Raw genomic sequence first — 22,956 nt, forward strand, 5'->3', positions numbered from 1 at the left:
CAGCAGAGTATCGGGATACAAGACAAATATACAAAAATCAGTTGGATTCCTCTACACCAACAAAAAGAACATTGAAGAGGAAATCACCAAATCAATGCCATTTACAGTAGCTTTTTACCAAGAAGATAAAATACTTAGGAATAAATCTTACCAGAGATGTAAAAGACTTATACAAAGAAAACTACAGTACACTTCTGCAAGAAACCAAAAGCTACTTACATAACTGGAAGAACATAACCTTGCTCGTGGATAGGAAGACTTAACATTATAAAAATGTCTATTCTACCAAAAGCCATCTATACATTTAATGCAATTCCGATCCAAATCCCAACAACATTCTTTAATGAGATGGAGAAACAAATCACGAACTTCATATGGAAGGGAAAGAGGCCCTGGATAAATAAGGCATTACCGAAAAAGAAGAACAACGTGGGAGGCCTTACTTTACCTGATTTTAGAACCTATTATACCGCCACAGTAGTCATAACAGCCTGGTACTGGTACAACAACAGACACATGGACCAATGGAACAGAATTGAGATTCCAGACATAAATCCATCCGCATATGAGCAGTTGATATTTGACAAAGGCCCCAAAACAGTTAAATGGGGGAAAAGACAGTCTTTTTAACAAATGGTGCTGGCATAACTGGATATCCATCTGCAAAAAAATGGAACAAGACCCATAATTCACTCCATGCACAAAAACTGACTCAAAATGGATCAAAGACTGAAATATAAAACCTAAAACAATAAAGATCATGGAAGAAAAAATAGGGACAACGTTAGGAGCCCTAATACATTGCATAAACATTATACAAAACATTATAAAAAATGTAGAAGAAAAACTAGATAACTGGGAGCTCCTAAAAATCAAACACCTATGCTCATCCAAAGACTTCACCAAAAGAGTAAAAAGACTACCTACAGACTGGGAAAAAGTTTTTAGCTATGACGTTTCTGATCAGTGCCTGATCTCTAAAATCAACATGATACTGCAAAAAAACTCAACTGCAAAAAGACAAATAACCCAGTTAAAAAATGGGCAAAAGGTATGAATAGACACTTCACTAAAGAAGACATTCAGGTAGCTAACAGATATATGAGGAAATGTTCATGATCATTAGCCATTAGGGAAATGCAGATCAAAACTACAATGAGATTTCATCTCACACCAACAAGGCTGGCATTAATCCAAAAAACACAAAATAATAAATGTTGGAGAGGCTGTGGAGAGTGGAACACTTCTACACTGCTGGTGGGAATGTCAAATGGTACAACCACTTTGGAAATCGATTTGACCCTTCCTTTAAAAGCTAGAAATAGAACTACCATACGATCTAGCAATCCCACTCCTTGGAATACATCCTAGAGAAATAAGAGCCTTTACACGAACAGATACATGCACACCCATGTTTATTGCAGCACTGTTTACAATAGCAAAAAGATGGAAGCAACCAAGGTGCCCACCAATGGATGAATGGATAAATAAATTATGGTATATTCACACAATGGAATACTATGCATCGATAAAGAACAGTGAGGAATCTGTGAAACATTTCATAACATGGAGGAACCTGGAAGACATTATGCTGAGTGAAATTACTCAGTTGCAAAAGGACAGATATTGCATAAGACCACTATTATAAGAACTTGAGAAATAGTTTAAACTGAGAAGAAAACATTCTTTTGTGGTTAGGAGAAGGGGGAGGGAGGGAGGAAGGTAGGGCGGGAGGGGGCATTCATAATTAGATAGTAGATAAGAACTACTTTATGTGAAGGGAAAGACAGCACACAATACAGGGGAGGTCAGCACAATTGGACTTAACCAAAAGCAAAGAAGTTCCCTGAATAAACTGAATGCTTCGAAGGCCAGCGTAGCAGGGGCAGGGGCCTGAGGACCATGGTTTCAGGAGACATCTAAGTCAATTGGCATAATAAAATCTATTAAGAAAACATTCTGCATCCCACTTTGAAGAGTAGCTTCTGGGGTCTTAAACGCTAGCAAGTAGCCATCTAAGATGCATCAACTGGTCTCAACCCACCTGGATCAAAGGAGAATGAAGAACATCAAGGACACAAGGCAATTACGAGGCCAAGAGACAGAAAGGCCCACATGAAGCAGAGACTACATCATCCTGAGACCAGAAGAACTAGATGGTGCCCGGCTACAACCAATGACTGCCCTGACAGGGAACACAACAGAGAGGCCCTGAGGGAGCAGGAGAGCAGTGGGATGCAGACCCCAAATTCTCATAAGACCAGAATTAATGGTCTGACTGTGACTAGAAAGACCCCAGTGGTCATGGACCCCAGACTTTCTGTTGGCCCAGGACAGGAAACATTCCCGAAGCCAAGTCTTCAGACATGGATTGGACTGGACAATGGGTTGGAGAGAGATGCTGGTGAGGAGTGAGCTTCTCGGATCAGGTGGACACTTGAGACTATGTTGACATCTCCTGCCTGGAGGGGAGATGAGAGGGTGGAGAGGGTTAGAAGCTGGCGAAATGGACACGAAAAGAGAGAGTGGAGGGAGAGAGCGGCCTGTCTCATTAGGGGGAGAGTAATTGGGAGTGTGTAGCAAGGTGTATATGGGTTTTTGTGTGAGAGACTGACTTGATTTGTAAACATTCACTTAAAGCACAATAAAAATTATTTAAATAAATAAATAAATAAAACATTACTAAGGTTTCTGTATGGTCTGGTCCGGGAGGAGATCCATGGTGGAGGGAGGGTGACACCAACCCTAGTGATGCCACTGGCTTGAACCTACCAGCCACTCTGCAGGAGAAAAATGTAGCGATCTACTTCCGTAAAGATTAAACCCATTGACGTGAAGTTGATTCCAACTCACAGCAACCCTATAGGATGTAGTAGAACTGCCCCATAGGATTTCCAAGGCTGTAAATCTTTAGGGAAGCAGGCTGACACATCCTTTTCCCATACTGTGGTTGCAACCATCAACCTCTAGGTTAGCAGCTGAGAGCTCAACCACTGTGCCACCAGGGCTCCTCCATGAAGATTATGGCCTTAGAAACCTTATGGGGCAGTTCTACTCTGTCCTATAGCGTTGCTATGAGTCAGAATCAGTTCAAAGGCACCCAACAAAAACAATAGCTTTGGAGCAAGTATTAAAAGGTATTGTTTCAGTGCCCTTTCCCTATACCAGTATCCACTCAGGAAGGGTCTAAATGGGTGACATTTTTTCTTTGAGAACACGTCAACAGTACCCATCAAATTTTTAAATATGTCTGCCCTTTGACCCAGCAATTCCATTTTCAGAAATCTGTATCAGAGCAATACCTGCACGTGAGCTTAGAGATATATTTCCAAGAAGTTCCACTGCAACATTGTTAACCGTGGCATGCAGAAAATTGGAAACAACTTAATTACCCATCAGGAAGGGAATGGCTAAATAAATCAAAATGACCCTATTGGTAAGTCAATTTTAACCTCATATATCCATACAAGAGAATACTATGCAGCCATTAAAAAGAACAAGACCATTGTACACATGCAGTATTATGGGCACATGCCCATGTTAAAGTAAAAGAGAAAAGTAATTTCTAGAAAACATATATATCATGGTCTAATTTATGTATATAAAAAGGCCTCAAACGGAGGGTGGTTTAGGGGAGCGTTCTGTTTTTACTCTGTGGACTTCTGCGTTGTTGAACTTGGAGATTTTTGTTGCACTGGAATTAGCTTCTGTGCCTTCTATGTCTCCCCTCTCAGGCTGGTCCCCATCATTGGTCAGCCATGCTTATTTCTAAGTGCAGCCTTGCCTAACACACTTCACGGACTCTCAGGGCCTTTGAGGCGATACTCAGCCCCTCAGCCTGGCCCCCACAACTCTCCCCTGTTACGTCTCATGGCTCTTTGTTGTTATTAGCTGCCGCTGAGCTGGCCCCCAGCTCCTGGCGACTCGATGAGCAATAGAACGAAATGCTGCCCGGCCCTGCATCATCCTCACAATCGCCATCATGTTCGACTCCATCATTTCAGCTACTGGACCAATCCAGCTCACCAGGGATCTCCCTAACCTTCACTGGCCCTCCGCTTCATCAAACATTATATTCTCCTCCAGGGATAGATCCCTCCCAATGACACGTCCAACCAAAGCAAGCCAGTCGAACAATGTTCTGTTATGTTCCGTAAGGTTTTCATTGGCTAATTTTCAGAAGTAGATCACCAGGCTTTTCCTTCTAGTCTGTCTTAGTCTGAAAGCTCCTCTGAAACCTGCCCACCATGGGTGGCCCTTCTGGTATTTGAAATACCGGTGGCACAGCTTCCAATATCACAGCAACATGAAAGTCACCACAGTATGACAAACTGACAGATGGGTAATGGAGATAGATAGATACACATATAAAAAATTATTACGACCATGCTGAATAAATTCTATTGTGTCCCAATAAGAACTTTTTTTTTTTTTTTTATAATAACTTTTATTAAGCTTCAAGTGAACGTTTACAAATCCAATCAGTCTGTCACATATAAGTTTACATACATCTCACTCCCTACTCCCACTTACTCTCCCCGTCTTGAGTCAGCCCTTTCAGTCTCTCCTTTCTTGACAATTTTGCCGGCTTCCCTCTCTCTCTATCCTCCCATCCCCCCTCCAGACAAGAGTTGCCAACACAATCTCAAGTGTACACCTGATATAATTAGCTCACTCTTCATCAGCGTCTCTCTCCCACCCGCTGACCAGTCCCTTTCATGTCTGATGAGTTGTCTTCAGGGATGGTTCCTGTCCTGTGTCAACAGAAGGTCTGGAGAGCATGGCCGCCGGGATTCCTCCAGTCTCAGTCAGACCATTAAGTTTGGTCTTCTTATGAGAATTTGGGGTCTGCATCCCACTGCTCTCCTGCTCCCTCAGGGGTCCTCTGCTGAGCTCCCTGTCAGGGCAGTCATCGATTGTGGCCGGGCACCAACTAGTTCTTCTGGTCTCAGGATGATGTAGGTCTCTGGTTCATGTGGCCCTTTCTGTCTCTTGGGCTCTTAGTTGTCATGTGGGCTTGGTGTTCTTCATTTTCCTTTGCTCCAGGTGGGTTGAGACCAATTGCTGCATCTTAGATGGCTGCTTGTTAGCATTTAAGACCCCAGACGCCACATTTCAAAGTGGGATGCAGAATGATTTCATAATAGAATTATTTTGCCAATTGACTTAGAAGTCCCCGCAAACCATGTTCCCCAGACCCCCGCGCTTGCTCCGCTGAGCTTTGAAGCATTCATTTTATCCCGGAAACTTCTTTGCTTTTGGTCCAGTCCAATTGAGCTGACCTTCCATGTATTGAGTGTTGTCTTTCCCTTCACCTAAAGCAGTTCTTATCTACTGATTAATCAATAAAAAAACCCTCTCCCACCCTCCCTCCCTCCCCCCCTCGTAACCACAAAAGTATGTGTTCTTCTCAGGTTTACTATTTCTCAAGATCTTATAATAGTGGTCTTATACAGTATTTGTCCTTTTGCCTCTGACTCATTTTGCTCAGCATAATGCCTTCCAGGTTCCTCCATGTTATGAAATGTTTCAGAGATTCGTCACTGTTCTTTATCGATGCGTAGTATTCCATTGTGTGAATATACCACAATTTATTTACCCATTCATCCGTTGATGGACACCTTGGTTGCTTCCAACTTTTTGCTATTGTAAACAGAGCTGCAATAAACATGGGTGTGCATATATCTGTTTGTATGAAGGCTCTTGTATCTCTAGGGTATATTCCCAGGAGTGGGATTTCTGGGTTGTATGGTAGTTCTATTTCTAACTGTTTAAGATAACGCCAGATAGATTTCCAAAGTGGTTGTACCATTTTACATTCCCACCAGCAGTGTATGAGAGTTCCAATCTCTCCGCAGCCTCTCCAACATTTATTATTTTGTGTTTTTTGGATTAATGCCAGCCTTGCTGGTGTGAGATGGAATCTCATCGTAGTTTTAATTTGCATTTCTCTAATGGCTAATGATCGAGAGCATTTTCTCATGTATCTGTTGGCTGCCTGAATATCTTCTTTAGAGAAATGTGTGTTCATATCCTTTGCCCACTTCTTGATTGGGTTGTTTGTCTTTTTGTGGTTGAGTTTTGACAGAATCATGTAGATTTTAGAGATCAGGCGCTGGTCGGAGATGTCATAGCTGAAAATTCTTTCCCAATCTGTAGGTGGTCTTTTTACTCTTTTGGTGAAGTCTTTAGATGAGCATAGGTGTTTGATTTTTAGGAGCTCCCAGTTATCGGGTTTCTCTTCATCATTTTTGGTAATGTTTTGTATTCTGTTTATACCTTGTATTAGGGCTCCTAGGGTTGTCCCAATTTTTTCTTCCATGATCTTTATCGTTTTAGTCTTTATGTTTAGGTCTTTGATCCACTTGGAGTTAGTTTTTGTGCATGGTGTGAGGTATGGGTCCTGTTTCATTTTTTTGCAAATGGATATCCAGTTATGCCAGCACCATTTGTTAAAAAGGCTGTCTTTTCCCCAGTTAATTGACACTGGTCCTTTGTCAAATATCAGCTGCTCATACGTGGATGGATCTATGTCTGGGTTCTCAATTCTGTTCCATTGGTCTATGTGTCTGTTGTTGTACCAATACCAGGCTGTTTTGACTACTGTGGCTGTATAATAGGTTCTGAAGTCAGGTAAGGTGAGGCCTCCCACTTTCTTCTTCTTTTTCAGTAGTGCTTTGCTTATCCGGGGCTTCTTTCCCTTCCATATGAAATTGGTGATTTGTTTCTCTATCCCCTTAAAATATGACATTGGAATTTGGATCGGAAGTGCGTTAAATGTATAGATGGCTTTTGGTAGAATAGACATTTTTACTATGTTAAGTCTTCCTATCCATGAGCAAGGTATGTTTTTCCACTTAAGTATGTCCTTTTGAATTTCTTGTAGTAGAGCTTTGTAGTTTTCTTTGTATAGGTCTTTTACATCCTTGGTAAGATTTATTCCTAAGTATCTTATCTTCTTGGGGGCTACCGTGAATGGTATTGATTTGGTTATTTCCTCTTCGGTGTTCTTTTTGTTGATGTAGAGGAATCCAAGTGATTTTTGTATGTTTATTTTATAACCTGAGACTCTGCCAAACTCTTCTATTAGTTTCAGTAGTTTTCTGGAGGATTCCTTAGGGTTTTCTGTGTATATAATCATGTCATCTGCAAATAGTGATAACTTTACTTCTTCCTTGCCAATCCGGATACCTTTTATTTCTTTGTCTAGCCTGATTGCCCTGGCTAAGACTTCCAACACGATGTTGAATAAGAGCGGTGATAAAGGGCATCCTTGTCTGGTTCCCGTTCTCAAGGGAAATGCTTTCAGGTTCTCTCCATTTAGAGTGATATTGGCTGTTGGCTTTGCATAGATGCCCTTTATTATGTTGAGGAATTTTCCTTCAATTCCTATTTTGGTAAGAGTTTTTATCATAAATGGGTGTTGGACTTTGTCAAATGCCTTTTCTGCATCAATTGATAAGATCATGTGGTTTTTGTCTTTTGTTTTATTTATGTGATGGATTACATTAATGGTTTTTCTGATATTAAACCAGCCTTGCATACCTGGTATAAATCCCACTTGATCAGGGTGAATTATTTTTTTGATGTGTTGTTGGATTCTATTGGCTAGAATTTTGTTGAGGATTTTTGCATCAATGTTCATGAGGGATATAGGTCTATAATTTTCTTTTTTTGTAATGTCTTTACCTGGTTTTGGTATCAGGGAGATGGTGGCTTCATAGAATGAGTTGGGTAGTATTCCGTCATTTTCTATGCTTTGGAATACCTTTAGTAGTAGTGGTGTTAACTCTTCTCTGAAAATTTGGTAGAACTCTGCAGTGAAGCCGTCCGGGCCAGGACTTTTTTTTGTTGGGAGTTTTTTGATTACCGTTTCAATCTCTTTTTTTGTTATGGGTCTATTTAGTTGTTCTGCTTCTGAATGTGTTAGTTTAGGTAGGTAGTGTTTTTCAAGGAATTCATCCATTTCTTCTAGGTTTTCAAATTTGTTAGAGTACAATTTTTCATAATAATCTGAAATGATTCTTTTAATTTCATTTGGTTCTGTTGTGATGTGGTCCTTCTCATTTCTTATTCGGGTTATTTGTTTCCTTTCCTGTATTTCTTTAGTCAGTCTAGCCAATGGTTTATCAATTTTGTTAATTTTTTCAAAGAACCAGCTTTTGGCTTTGTTAATTCTTTCAATTGTTTTTCTGTTCTCTAATTCATTTAGTTCAGCTCTAATTTTTATTATTTGTTTTCTTCTGGTGCCTGATGGATTCTTTTGTTGCTCACTTTCTATTTGTTCAAGTTGTAGGGACAGTTCTCTGATTTTGGCTCTTTCTTCTTTTTGTATGTGTGCATTTATTGATATAAATTGGCCTCTGAGCACTGCTTTTGCTGTGTCCCAGAGGTTTTGATAGGAAGTATTTTCATTCTCGTTGCTTTCTATGAATTTCCTTATTCCCTCCTTGATGTCTTCTATAACCCAGTCTTTTTTCAGGAGGGTATTGTTCATTTTCCAAGTATTTGATTTCTTTTCCCTCGTTCTTCTGTTATTGATCTCTAGTTTTATTGCCTTGTGGTCTGAGAAGATGCTTTGTAATATTTCGATGTTTTGGACTCTGCAAAGGTTTGTTTTATGACCTAATATGTGGTCTATTCTAGAGAATGTTCCATGTGCGCTAGAAAAAAAAGTATATTTTGCAGCAGTTGGGTGGAGAGTTCTGTATAAGTCAATGAGGTCAAGTTGGTTGATTGTTGTAATTAGATCTTCTGTGTCTCTGTTGAGCTTCTTACTGGATGTCCTGTCCTTCTCCGAAAGGGGTGTGTTGAAGTCTCCTACTATAATTGTGGAGGTATCTATCTCGCTTTTCAGTTCTGTTAAAATTTGATTTATATATCTTGCAGCCCTGTCATTGGGTGCGTAAATATTTAATATGGTTATGTCTTCCTGATCAATTGTCCCTTTTATCATTATATAGTGTCCTTCTTTATCCTTTGTGGTGGATTTAAGTCTAAAGTCTATTTTGTCAGAAATTAATATTGCTACTCCTCTTCTTTTTTGCTTATTGTTTGCTTGATATACTTTTTTCCATCCTTTGAGTTTTAGTTTGTTTGTGTCTCTAAGTCTAAGGTGTGTCTCTTGTAGGCAGCATATAGATGGATCGTGTTTCTTTATCCAGTCTGTGACTCTCTGTCTCTTTATTGGTGCATTTAGTCCATTTACATTCAGGGTAATTATAGATAAATAAGTTTTTAGTGCTGTCATTTTGATGCCTTTTTATGTGTGTTGTTGACAATTTCATTTTTCCACATACTTTTTTGTGCTGAGGCGTTTTTCTTAGTAAATTGTGAGATCCTCACTTTCATAGTGTTTGACTTTATGTTAGTTGAGTCGTTACGTTTTTCTTGGTTTTTGTCTTGAGTTATAGAGTTGTTATACCTTTTTGTGGTTACCTCATTATATACCCCTATTTTTCTAAGTAAAAACCTAACTTGTATTGTTCTATATCGCCTTGTATCACTCTCCATATGGCAGTTCAATGCCTCCTGTATTTAGTCCCTCTTTTTGATTATTGTGATCTTTTACCTATTGACTTCCATGATTCCCTGTTATGTGTATTTTTTTTTTTAATTAATCTTAATTTGTTTGTTTTTGTGATTTCCCTATTTGAGTTGATATCAGGACGTTCTGTTTTGTGACCTTGTGTTGTGCTGATATCTGATATTATTGGTTCTCTGACCAAACAATATCCTTTAGTATTTCTTGTAGCTTTGGTTTGGTTTTTGCAAATTCTCTAAACTTGTGTTTGTCTGTAAATATCTTAATTTCGCCTTCATATTTCAGAGAGAGTTTTGCTGGATATATGATCCTTGGTTGGCAGTTCTTCTCCTTCAGTGTTCTGTATATGTCGTCCCATTCCCTTCTTGCCTGCATGGTTTCTGCTGAGTAGTCAGAACATATTCTTATTGATTCTCCCTTGAAGGAAACCTTTCTTTTCTCCCTGGCTGCTTTTAAAATTTTCTGTTTATCTTTGGTTTTGGTGAGTTTGATGATAATATGTCTTGATGTTTTTCTTTTTGGATCAATCTTAAATGGGGTTCGATGAGCATCTTGGATAGATATCCTTTCGTCTTTCATGATGTCAGGGAAGTTTTCTGTCAGAAGTTCTTCAACTATTTTCTCTGTGTTTTCTGTCCCCCCTCCCTGTTCTGGGACTCCAATCACCCGCAGGTTATCCTTCTTGATAGAGTCCCACATAATTCTTAGGGTTTCTTCATTTTTTTTAATTCTTTTATCTGATTTTTTTTTCAGCTATGTTGGTGTTGATTCCCTGGTCCTCCAGATGTCCCAGTCTGCATTCTAATTGCTCGAGTCTGCTCCTCTGACTTCCTAGTGTGTTGTCTAATTCTGTTATTTTATTGTTAATCTTTTGGATTTCTACATGTTGTCTCTCTATGGATTCTTGCAACTTATTAATTTTTCCAGTATGTTCTTGAATAATCTTTTTGAGTTCTTCAACAGTTTTATCAGTGTGTTCCTTGGCTTTTTCTGCAGATATCCTAATTTCATTTGTGAAATCATTAAGCATTCTGTAAATTAGTTTTTTATATTCTGTATCTGATAATTCCAAAATTGTATCTTCATTTGGGAAAGATTTTGATTCTTTTGTTTGGGGAGTTGGAGAAGCTGTCACGGTCTGCTTCTTTAAGTGGTTTGATATGGATTGTTGTCTCCGAGCCATCACTGGGAAACTAGTTTTTCCAGAAAATCCGCTAAAAAAAAACTGCAGTCAGATCCCTATCAGAGTTCTCCCTCTGGCTCAGGCTATTCAGATGTTAATGAAGCCGCCTGGGGAGGGTGGGGGAGGGAACAGAGAGATAGGAGAGTAGCACCTCAGAATATAGCCAGAGTTGCTTGTCTTGCTTGGAATGACTCTTATATCTGAGATTCCCGCGGGCGCGTCGCCTATGTGTGCTGTCTGTGTGGAGATTGCCCCCGGGGGGTCTGGCCCGCTGGAGTCACGGTCAGATCCTCCGCTTCCAGCCCCACGCCCAGCGTCAAGGCTCCCCTACTGGGACGGTGCACTCTCGACTCCAAAATCAGTCGCTGCCTCCCGGGGACTTCTCGTCCCTCCAGCCGCGTGGCCGTGCCGCCCCTGTGAACCAGGTGGGCCCCCTCCCGGGGTTAGTTCAGATGGGTGGAGTAGCTCCCCGTGCTTGTGCCGCGACCGAGTGTCCCGGCTGGAACGCTGTTCTCCCCGCTCCAATACCAGTCGCTGCCTCCCGGGGACTTCTCCTACCGGCTGCGTCCCACGCCGCCCGCGCGACCCGGATGGTCACCTTCCCGGGGTTAGTTCAGGGGGTGGAGCAACTCTCCGTGTTTATGGCGTACCTGCGTGCAGTCCAAATCCCTGTGGGACGGTTCCCCGGCTCGGATGCTACTCTTTCTGCTCCAAGATCAGTCACTGCCTCCCGGGGACTTCTCCTAACGGCTGCGTCCCACGCCGCCCGTGGAACCGGCTAGTCCCCCTCCCGGGGTTAGTTCAGGGGGGTGGAGCAGGTCTCTGTGCTTGTGCCGTACCTGACTGGTATGCTGGCTCCAGGCTCTGGAAACAATCGCTGCTTCCCCGTATTAGTTCGTTCTCCGTCTCTAAATCTGTGTTTGTTGTTCAGGGTTCGTAGATTGTTATGTATGTGATCGATTCACTTGTTTTTCCGTGTCTTTGTTGTAAGAGGGATCCGAGGTAGCGTCTGCCTAGTCCGCCATCTTGGCTCCGCCTCCCCCCCAATAAGAACTTTTGCAAACTGTAAAGCACTGTCTAGAAAGAAGAGGGAAAATATCCTTCCCACTACCTGTCGTCAAAGTGAACCAGTAGCCAACTCCCAGGGCCTCAGCCCTTGCTGGAACGTGAGCAAGGCTCTCGGTGGGGGATTTACTCATTCCCCTTCCTGGCAACGGCTGGTGTTGAGTGTTGCCAGAAAGAAACAGTCTCAGGCAACCCTGCTGCTTTTGCCACAGGTTCAGGGATGTCTGTTTCTAGTACCTTCCAAAATCCCACGCAGGGATGTGGCTGTGCAGAGCCTGAAGGCTGGAATGTTGGCAGGCCCAGCATGGCCCCTGGCATGCTCTGTGTTCAGGGCTTTCTCTGATGTTGAGCTTCGCTTTCTGTCTCAGGAGCCCTATCCACCTGACTGTTCTCATCTTCAGCCAAGGACCACTACCTCCTGGGAACCTGTGGGGATGGAAATGAGGTGGGAGGTGACAGCTGGGGTTGAGGGAGGGTGGTAACGGCCCCTCTCCAAAAGCCATTGATTCAACTTGAAATTGGGATACTGCATTTCCTTGCAAAATGGAGTAGCATGTGGAGAAAATGGCAGAGAACACACCACGGGCAGAAGAGGACATCAGGTAAGAGCACTGAACTCAGCCAGAGCCAGGTTCGCAACCTAACTATACCACTTCCTGGCTGTGTTGCCTGGGGCAAGTTACCTGCCCTTTCTGAGCCCTTTCCTTGTCCATAAAATACAGTGCACCTCACAGAGTTTCTTTGTATGATTTAAATTGTATAATATCTGTGAAAGCTTTTTTTGCTGGGCTTGGGAAAATAGAAAACATCTAATCAATACATGCTAATTATCTCCAGAAGCATTTTCTTGTTGAAAGGAGGGTTTTTTTTTTTTTTTTTTGGTAATATCTTTAACATGATTGTTAAGTGCATCAGCAAGACAGTGGAAGCAGCCCTGAAACCGGAATTAGAGACCTAGGTCCCATCCCTGTAACTGGGTGACCTGGGGCAAGTCCCTTCCATTCCGTCTGCAAATGCTAGGGGTGAGGGGGCCACAGGCCAGGGATTTTCAAGTGTTGGGCCTGCTCCATCTTAAGACCTTTCCTAGTATTATTAGCCCCATTTCTCAGATGAGTAAACTGAGGCTCAGACAGGTAAAGCTAGCTGCCTAAGGCAAAGAAATGCCCAGAAGAGCCACGATTGCAACTTAGTGTGTCTGACTCCAGTATTTATGCTCTCTCTACCTCCCTCCCTCCCTTTGTCCCTTTGCCATTGTTGTTGTTGGGTGCTGTCAAGTCCATTTTGCCTCATAGCGACCCCATGTGACAGAGTAGAACCACTCTCTAGGATTTTCTAAGCTGTAATCTTTAGAGAAGCAGATCACCAGGTCTTTCTTCCACAGAGCCACTGGGTGGATTCGAACCCCCAGCCTATCGATTAACAGCTGAGTGCTTAACTGAATAATGATAACAATAATCACTGCCATTTATTCAGCTCTTCCCATGAGCTGGGCACTTCTTTAAAGGATTTTACATGGTTCACCTCATTTCGTCTTCACACAAGCCGGTGGGGCAGACTACCCATAACTCCTTATTTCCCAGTGCAAATGGTTAAGCAGTCGGCTACTAACCAAAAGGTTGGCAGTTCGAACCCACCTAGTGGCTCCGTGGGAAAAAGACCTGGTGATCTGCCTCTGTAAAGATTACAGCCAAGAAAACCCTCTGGGGGCAGTTCTACTCTCACATGGGATCACTATAAATTGACATCTACTCAACAGTACTCAACAAAAACTGAGTGGTAGAGTCAGGATTCAAACCCAGGACTGGTGGAGTCTGTATCCAAAGACACTAACCCTGCTCACTTCTCTCTTCCCTTAATGACTCTTGCAGGTGTTAAAACAGCCCCAAACGTCTCAAATGAATAAATCAAGGCAAGAAATAGCTGCATGTCCTGTCTGTCCCTTCTCCGCACAGAACACCAGGGAGAGAAAAACGCCCACGGAGCGAAACATCCAGCAGTTTGCATTCTTGCTGTAGAGCTAGTTTTCTGTTTTTTTGTCTGACTTCACCAGCCACCTCTCTTGCTTCCCCAGTCACCCCAGTTAGTAACGAGGACCAGAAGCTTATGCCATAAATAAGTTGCACAAACCTCACAGATGCCCCAGGAAACTCAAGGCGGGAAATGGCTCAGCATATGTCTAAATGGTTAATTGACTTAATTGCTGTGAGCTGGGCGATTAGCTCACTTGATCCACCCCAGTGGCCACAAAATGTCCTTAATGGTGTTCAGTTTATTTGTATGTTAAGCTCCAGTTACTATTACAGGGAACTTTTCCACTGCTGATTACCTCATAAATATATAATTGTAGTTACAGGGGCAAAGAAGCCTAGGAGCCTCTCAAGAAAGCTTTTCAAGGAAGGATGAGAGACGTTTATTTATACGCTCGGTAATTGTTTATTGAGCACCTACTATGTGCCACATCCTATGTGAGGTCCTGGGGATGGGGTAGTAAAAACCAGACAAAATCCCTGCCCTTGCGGAGCTTACATTCCAGCGAGAGGAGACAGGCAAGAGACACATTCTTTTTTTTTTTATTAACTTTTATTGAGCTTCAAGTGAATGTTTACAGATCAATCAGTCTGTCACATATAAGTTTACACACGCCTTACTCCGTCCTCCCACCTGCTCTCCCCCTGATGAGTCAGCCCTTCCAGTCTCTCCTTTCGTGACAATTTTGCCAGCTTCCAACTCTCTCTATCCTCCCATCCCCTCTCCAGACAGGAGATGCCAACACAGTCTCGAGAAGAGACACATTCTGAAGTAAATAAATTTAGAAAGATAGAACAACAGAATGAAAAAAAGGAAGAAATAGAGAGAGCGAGAGGTCCACAGACGGCTGCGGTGGCGTCACCTCAGACTCATGGTGACCTTGTGCACGATGAAACGAAACGTTGCCTGGTCCTGCATTGTCCCCATGATGGCCAGCACTTTCCGGTCCGGTATTGTGGCTGTTGTGTCAACCCATCTCACCGAGGTTCTCCCTCACCTTTGTAGGCCCTCTACTTCACCAAGAATGATGCCCTCCTCTAGCAATTGCTCTCCCCTAATGATGTGTCCAAAGCAAGCTAGTTGGACAATGTTCTGTTGTGATGTACAGGGTTTGGGCTAATTTTCAGAAGTAGATTGCCAGGCCTTTCTTCCTAGCCTAGAAGCTCCATTGGAACCTGCCCACCATGGGTGATCCTGCTGGTATTTGAAATACAGGTGGCATAGCTTCCAGCATCACAGCAACACATAAGCTACCACCATACAACAAACTGACAGACAGGAGAAATACCTGGCGATCTGCTCCAGTAAAGATGACAGCCAAGAAAACCCTAGGGGGAAGTTCTACTCTGTCACACGGGGTCGCTATGAGTCGAAAACAACTCCATGACACCCAACAACAGCAACAATCTTTTGGATATTTAACCTAGCAAAGGTTGGAGCGTCAGCAGCAAATCAACTTAAGTCTCGTCTGTGTGTTATAAGACCTGAAAATAGAGGCCTGGGTTCTGTCATATCCCACATTATTACCCGTAGCCTCATCTTAATCCTTCCGAAGTTGTGTGGGGGAAAGGGGAGGATGGGTCAAAATTAGAAATATATCAAGCAGAAAATAATCTTCGGTCTGGGTTGCACTGATAAAAAAATATAGACAGAATTCATAATTACCATATCAAACTGTTCATGTTTGTGTTTATATGTTACTGCCACCTCCAGGTCCTGCCAGTAAATGACTTAATTGCTCTAGCCTGGAGCTGGGGCATGGGGAGCAGGAGGGTTTTGCTGGGTGGAGGGACAGGAGAAAGCCTCCCATCTCTACTCCCTCCAGTTGGATTCTGGGTGTGGCCTGGTTTCTGCATCAGCTCCTGTCACACATGGCGACCATAGCCCTGTCCTGGTCCCGTTGACGAAGCCAGAGATGGGGCTGCCACAGTGTGATTAGTCAGGTTAAGGTCACTGTGCTTGGAGAAGGGAAGAGAGGACGATACTGGTTCCAAGGCATGTCTACACACCATATTGTTGTTGCTAGCTGTCATTGAGTTGACCCCATGCACGATGGAACAAAACACTTCCCGATCCTGCACCATCCCCATGACCAGCTGCTCCTCTTCCAGCACTATATCGGACAACATTCTGCTGTGATCCATAGGGCTTTCATTGACTGATTTTCGGAAGTAGATCGCCAGCCTTTCTTCCTAGTCTGTCTTAGTCTGGAGGCTCCACTGAAAGCTGTTCAGCATCACAGCAACACTCAAATCTCCACTGACAGACAGCTGGTGACTGTGCAGGAGGTACGTTGGCCAGGAATTGAACCTGGGTCTCCTGCATGAAAGGCAAGAATTCTACCACTGAACCACAATGCCTCATACATACCATATAGGGTGCTATAGTTGTCTGACAGCCCCATGGACCTCAGAGCTCACCATCCTGCTCACCGACACATCCTCAGTTCCTGGCATGGAGGGGGTGCTGTCTGAGTATTGGCTACCCTAGAAGCAGAATGGGAGACAAGGACTGCAATGTGCGGGGGCAATCCCAGGAAGCACCTCTAGGGAAGTGGGGAAGTGGGACAGGGTTGGAAAGGATGCTAATATGGGGTATGTCATCAGGCAAGTTAGCACTGCACGCCACCGGTACTTAATCCCGCTGGGGACTTGTGGGAACACACACTGAACTTACCCAGCTCAAAAAATGAGGGATTTTTATACACCAGCTCCTGTGGTATTAATTGAAGGTTGCCCCGGGGGTGGTGGCCTCAATTCCCAGGCAGCTACATTCGGCCATGTACATGGGCAGAGAAAAATCCACTACCCAGAGAAACATTCAGGCAAAGAGACACAGTTGTTGGCAGTTGGAAGTTGGGCTGAGACGCCCTAAAAACGTACAGTCAAGGATCTAGGGCCAGGGCACCAAAAGCATCTTCTATAGAGCCCAATAAATATTATCAAATTAAATGTATGAATGAATGGATAAGGTCTGTGAGGTTCAAGGACCTGCCAAGAACATAGTGCCTAGTAAACATGACTTATAAATTCTGCCTCCTAGTAGCTGCCACTTTTGGGCTCTTGGGGAGGTCATTTAGTTTCTTTGTGTCTCAGTTTCCTCACTAGCAAAAGGATGGCAATAGCATTAACTTTATATCATTGTTAAGAGCATTCAACATGACATGCTGCTTGACTCATTCATTATGTAACCCATACTTACTAAACACCTAATGCATGCCTGGTCCAGGGCTAGGTAAAATGATGGGAAATAAGATGCAATAGTTCTTCATCAGAGTGTACCACCCAGAGTCGGCCTCAATAAATGTTAGTTTCCTTATTCTTTCTCCAGTAGAAGCAGGTGTGGAGAGCAAGATTGGGGAAAGCTGGTGGAATCTGGTCCCTAAACCCACCATTTTAGGAAGGTTTCAGGAGCTGAATCAAGACCTGGGAACAAGAGTGAGATCTACAAGTATCTGCATTCATCCATTTACTTGTTCTGCATGTATTTACTGCAGGGCATAGAATCAGTTTGTTCTGGTTTGAACTCCTGCCAAGAATTTGCATTTCCACCCCAGATATACTGAATCAGAATCTATATTTTAACAAGTTCCCCAGGCGACTCTTATGTATAATAAATTTTGAAAACTGCTGCTCTGTTAGTTGTTCTCAGAATTGGTCCCTAACCAGCAGCATTAGCATTGCCTGGGAACTTGTTAGAAATGCAAATTCTCAGCAGAGGTTCAGACCTGAAGGAACTGGCCTGAAGCCCTTATTTACTGAGGATCTACTGTGTGCCAGCCCCTCTTCTCCAACTCACCTCTGCTTACTCCATTAACAAGTCCTCTCAGTTATACCTGTTAAATCTGTCACCTGCTCCCTATGCCCCTCTCTGCTCCACATCCCCCTACACCACCCTAAATAGGTCTGATCACCTGCCCCAGGTGTCTGCAGGAGCCAGCTCACTGGTCTCTGACCTTGTGATTCTCTTGCTGCAAAGCTTCCAGAGAACTCTCCCTTACCCTCAGAAAGCTTCAGGCTCCTCTCTGACCCTGTGTCCTCCACAATTTTATGCCTAGTTGTTTCAACACATGCTTTTTATTTTTCAGTAGCTTTATTGAGATATAATTAGCATGCCATATAATTAACCTGCTTAAAGTATACATCAGTGGTCTTGATATATTCACAGAGTTGTGTTACCATCACCAAAATCTAATTGTAGAACATTTTACTACAGCAAAAAGTAACCCCGTACTCATTAGCAATCACTTCCCATTTGTCCCAGCCCCTGGCAACTCTCTATCCCTAGATTTGCCTATTCCAGACATTTTACGTAAATGGAATCATACAACATGTGGCCTTTTGTGACTGGCTTCTTTCACTTAAGCGTAATATTTTCAAAGTACATCCACGTTGTAGCACGTATCACTTCTTGATTACATTTTATTGCTGAATCATATTCCATTGTATGGATATACCACATTTTATTTATCCATTTATCCAGTTGAGGGACATTTGGGTTGTTTCTACTTTTTGGCTATTATAAATAATGCCTTGAAGATTTCCCCCATGTTTTATTCTAATAGTTGCATAGTTTTAGCTTTTATATATATTTAGATTAATGGTATGTTTTATATGGTGTGAGGTAGGGGTCCAAACTCATTCTTTTGCATGTGGAATTCCTGTGGTCCCAGCACCACTTATTGAAGAAACTACTCTTTCCCCATTGAATGGTTGTGGCACCCTCATCAAAAATCAATTGTCCGTGAGCATACAGGCTCATTCCTGTTCAAGTTTTTTTGTGGATATATGTTTTCATTTATCTTGGGTTTTTTTTTTTTTATACACCTAGGAGTGGAATTGCTCGGTCATATAGTAGCTCTATGTTTAACATTCTGAGAAACTGCCAAACTGTTTTCCAATTTTATATTCCCTCCAGCAACAATAAGTGTTCCAACTTTTCCACATCCTCCTCAACACTTGTTATCATCTGTTTTTTTGGACTACAGTCATCTTAGTGGGTGTGAGTGATAACTTATTGTGAATTTGACTTGCATCTCCTTAATGACTTAATGGCCATTTAAATATCTTTTTTTTTTTTTGGGAAATGCCTATTCAAATCCGCTCTCATTTTTTAACGAGTTTTTTTTTTTATTATTGAGTCACAAGAGTTCTTTATATATCCTAGATATGAATCTTTTATCAGATACATGATTTTCAAATATTTTCCGCCATTTTCACTTTCTTGGTGGGATTGTTTGCAGCACACTTGTTGAAGTCCGGTTTATCTATCCCTTCCCCACTTTGGTCTCTCGAACTTTTGGTATCATCTTTAACCTAAGGTCATTGTCTAACCTAAGGCCATGAAGATTTACTCCTATGTTTGATCCTGATAGTTTCCTAGTTTCAAATTTTACATTTAGGCCTATGGTACGTTTTGAGTTCATTTTTGTATATGGTGTGAGGTATGGGTCCAACTTCATTCTTCTGCACGTGGAAATCCAGTTGTCCCAGCACCACTTATTGAAGAAACTATTCTTTCACCATTGGATTTTTGCAGCACCCTTGTCAAATATCAATTGTCCATTGGTATACAGGTTTATTTCTAGACTTCCAATTCTATTCCATTGACCTATACATTTATCTGTCCATACCTTTTATAAAAAAAAAAAAATGATGTAAAATTCTACCTCCAAGTGTTTAAGGTCTCAGATTAGACCACGTGTGCCCAAGCAGGGTGGTACAGGACATTGTCTTGGGGATGAATCATGATCTAACTTCTTTCATGCTGTGTGACTCTGGGTAATTTACTTAACCTCTCTGAGCCTGTGTTTCTTAGAGTCTTATTAGAAGAATAGGGCCATCTTCTTTCCTCCCGTCCTACCTTTGACCACAGAAACAGTGCCTCATTTGTCACTATGCCAGCATAGTGTCTCACGCAGAGCAAACACTGAGCAAGTGTCAGCCGAATGAATGAGCAGCCTCTCTTGCTGGGGAACTGGGAAGACATAGTTTCCGATGTACCCACACAGCTGGCTTCTCAGAGATCAGGTTCCCTGTACTTGCTTTGTCTTGTTTGCAAGGCCTTAACCTCTGTCTCTCTCTGTCTGTCTGTCTCTCTCTCTCAGGCCTCAGCCTCAGTCCTGGCTTAAGGCTCAGAGCTGCCTCTTCCTTCTCTGCAAGCAGGGAGGCTCACAGTATGGACCAGCGGTTCTCAAACTGTCTCAGTTTGTGGTACCCTTAGTGTCTCAGAAACTGTTCCACCAAAAGAAATCCCTAACGGTCTTGTTTATTAGACATTCAGGTGCAAACAGCTCAATATGTATTTACTCCCAACAACCTTGTAGCCATTCGAAAAAATAATACACATAGTGTGATGGAAAAATAATGTTCTTATTTCATTCTTCAATAACCACAATTACTTCCTATTGAAACGTGTGTGCCTGTTGGGCTCCACACAGCTTCTCAGACCTCGAGTCAGATTAGACTCCACAATGCTCATTTACAGTTCCATGTTGATTTTGGCAGAGTCCTTGCTTTTTTATCAGAGCAACCGCCGAAAACCCAGCTTCACAAAGATATGACGTCATCAGAAGGAATGTAGTGTGATTTAATGTTGTAACTGGTGGCTCACATGGTGTCCGACAGATGCCAAGTATCGCTGCATTTACCCTGACAGTTTAACATATCTCTCGGTGTTTCTGTGAGTCTGCCAAGGCACCCCGGGGTACCATGGAACAGTTTGGGAATTACAGTCCAGAAGAAAAGAGCTCTAGAATTGGCTCTGGAGACCCTCCCTGGGATTTCATTTCTGCTAGTGATGCCCTGAATGACCTCAGGATAGTCACCCCAAACTATGGGCTCAGTTTTCCTCCTACCTTCCAAAGCTGGGCATCTGCTAACTCCAATATCTTATCATCATCATCAACATCATCATGTGTTGCTGTCAGCTGCCACTGAGTCAGCCCCGACTCATGGTGACCCCATGCACAACAGGATCTGATCATTTTGATCCATAAGGCTTTCACTGACTGATTTTTGGAAGTAGTTTGCCAGATCTTTCTTCCAAGTCTGTCTTACTGTGGAAGCTCTGCTGAAAACTGTTCAGCATCATGACAACACAAAAGCCCCCACTGGCATATGGGTGGTGGCTGAGCACGAGGTGCCTTGGCCAGGAATTGAACCCAGGACTCCTGCACAAAAGGCTAGGATTCTACCGCTGAACCACCACTGCTGTCATCGTCAGTGCAACTGTTGATAATGAGTGTTTAGCATGTGTTAGGTGCCCTGCTCTTCACAACTACTCTGGGCGGGGGCGGGGGGGAATAATCATTATTATCCCCACTTTACAGGGAAAGAAACTGAGGTTCCAAGGGGATCAGTCATGCAGGCATCACTCGCGGAGAAAGTGGCATCTTTTGCTTTGGCTCTCTGCTGACTTCCTTGGAAACTCTGGGGGTCTAAAAACCTCAGGGTATAAAAAAAAACAATTTCCCCTCAACTGAAAGAAGAGCAATGAAGGGGACCCTACAGATGAAGAACAAATTGCATGCTATGTATTGACACTCCAGGGATGCAAACTCATCCATCAACAGTCAAGTCCGTAGTACCATTGCTGAACATTTTGATCGAAGATTTCATGGCAGAATCCTGATCAAAAGGGGGAAAGTGTAGAACAGAATTTCAAATTCTTATGGATTCCAGACTTTCTGGGGCCCTGGGGCCTGGCTGAACCCTTGAAACTACTGCTGTGGGATAATTTTTAAAACTCAAACCAAAAATATCCCCTGAAGTCTTCTTAAAACCAAACAATTGTTTTGCTTAACTAGTAAAAAGATGAACCTTGAGCATTGTGCTCTTTTAAGAACTATCTCTATGGGATCAAAGTGACAATGGCAACTCAAAGGATTAGCCAGGAGACTTAGGGGGCAGTGAGTTTATGTTAATGGGGGAGGAACAACTCAGAAAAGGAGGGTGTGAATGGTCGTACAACTCAAGGAATGTAATCTATGTCACAGAACTGTACATGTAGAAATGGTTGAATTGGCTGTATGTTTTGCTGTGTATATTCTCAACAACAAGAACAAAATCACTTTTAAAAAAAAGAGGGAAAAAAATCGAGTCCATGTTGTTGGCTCCTGTGCTTTCAACTCAAGGTCTCAGAGACCCCAGCCTACACATGAACTGAAAATAAAACTCTTCTTAGAACAGAGTTACAGATAATTGGGCACTAGCCCAGTGGTACAGTGGTTAAAGAGCTTGGCTGCTAACCAAAATGTCGGTGGTTCAAACCCACCAGCTGCTCCAGGGAAGAAAGATGTGGCAGCCTGTTTTCATAAAGATTACAGCCTTAGAAACCCTGTGGGGCAGTTCTACTCTGTCCAATAAGGTCACTATGAGTTGGAATGGCTTCAGCAGCAATGGGTTTAGCACAGGTGGCTCATTTTTGTGTTTATCTGTTGTTATTTCCCGTTGAGTCAGCTCCGCCTCATTGCAGCCGTGCGTGTAGGAGAACAAAATGTTGCCTGGTCTTGTGCCATCTTTACAATAGTTGGTATTTTTGAGTCCATTGCTGTAGCTATTTTGTTAATCCATCTCATTGAGAGTTTCCCTCATTTTTGCTGACCCTTGACTTCACCAACATGGTGTCTTTTTCTAACAATTGGTGTTTCCTGATGACATGTCCAAAGTAAGCAAGATGAAGTCTCACCATTGTAGTTTCTAAGGATCATTCTGGTTGTATTTCTTCTAAGACTGACTTGTTCATTTTTCTGGCAGTCCACAGTGGATATATTAAGTATTCTTCACCAACATTACAGTTTGAACCCATCAGTTCTTCTGTCTTCCTTTTAATTTTATCTACAAAGTATAAAATATCTAACACTTTTTATTATATTAACAAACTTTCAACAGTTTCATTACTGCCTTCAGGACAAAGCTCAAACTCTTCCGTGTGGCTTACAAAATGCCCCTCTCTCTCTTCATCTCTAACACAGTCTACACCCCAGGTCCGCCCTCCAACCTTCATTATGAAATTGTGATCGAGTATCCACTCTGGGCCAGGCACCGTTCTAGGCACTGGGGATAGGACAGTAAACAAACAAAAAAAGATGTGATAATTGCCCTCATGGAATTTATAGTCTAAGTGGGAGAGGAGA

The 22,956-nt window shown here is 42.6% G+C and overlaps 1 non-coding gene across 1 annotated transcript; it reads right to left on the minus strand.

Moving 5' to 3' along the window:
* Window positions 1-16,106: 16,106 nt before the first annotated feature.
* Window positions 16,107-16,180, minus strand: TRNAE-UUC (transfer RNA glutamic acid (anticodon UUC)). Its single transcript has one exon. It is a non-coding gene; the product is annotated as a tRNA-Glu (tRNA).
* Between the last annotated feature and the right edge of the window lie 6,776 nt (window positions 16,181-22,956).

This window comes from Elephas maximus, chromosome 22, assembly GCF_024166365.1.
Source record: "Elephas maximus indicus isolate mEleMax1 chromosome 22, mEleMax1 primary haplotype, whole genome shotgun sequence".
Lineage (NCBI taxonomy): Eukaryota > Metazoa > Chordata > Mammalia > Proboscidea > Elephantidae > Elephas > Elephas maximus.